At 56.3% G+C, this 325-nt stretch overlaps 1 pseudogene; it reads left to right on the top strand.

The window, feature by feature from the left end:
- The window catches only part of LOC102242575, a 7,859-nt pseudogene that overhangs the window by 1,252 nt on the left and 6,282 nt on the right, over positions 1 to 325 (top strand).

The raw sequence follows: 325 nt of genomic DNA, 5'->3' as shown, positions 1-325 counted from the left end.
CCTCCCCACCCTCCTTCTCCGGGCTGCACCCGGGCTGATTGAGTTCCCTTTCCCACCTTCGCCGGGGAGCTTACAAGGGCCTGAAAACTGTTTCATTTCCATGAACAACAAAAGAACGCATTTGTCACAAGGGATTTGGCGACCACGAGCACGAGTTAGCTGAGTCCAAGCCCCTGTCTGAAACAGGCCCCCTTTCTTTTGGGACGGCCCAGCCTCCCTATGCTGGCCTCATCACGGAGGGTGTGTGTGTGTGTGTGTGTGTGTGTGTGTGTGTTAATTTGCGGGATGGATGTGTCTTCCCCTGTGAGCTCCCTAGGGCAGGGAC

The sequence above is a fragment of the Myotis brandtii genome, unplaced genomic scaffold (genome assembly GCF_000412655.1).
Source record: "Myotis brandtii unplaced genomic scaffold, ASM41265v1 scaffold320, whole genome shotgun sequence".
Classification (NCBI taxonomy): domain Eukaryota; kingdom Metazoa; phylum Chordata; class Mammalia; order Chiroptera; family Vespertilionidae; genus Myotis; species Myotis brandtii.
Note: the sequence above shows the minus strand (reverse complement) of the source record. Positions and strands in the feature narration are given on the sequence as shown.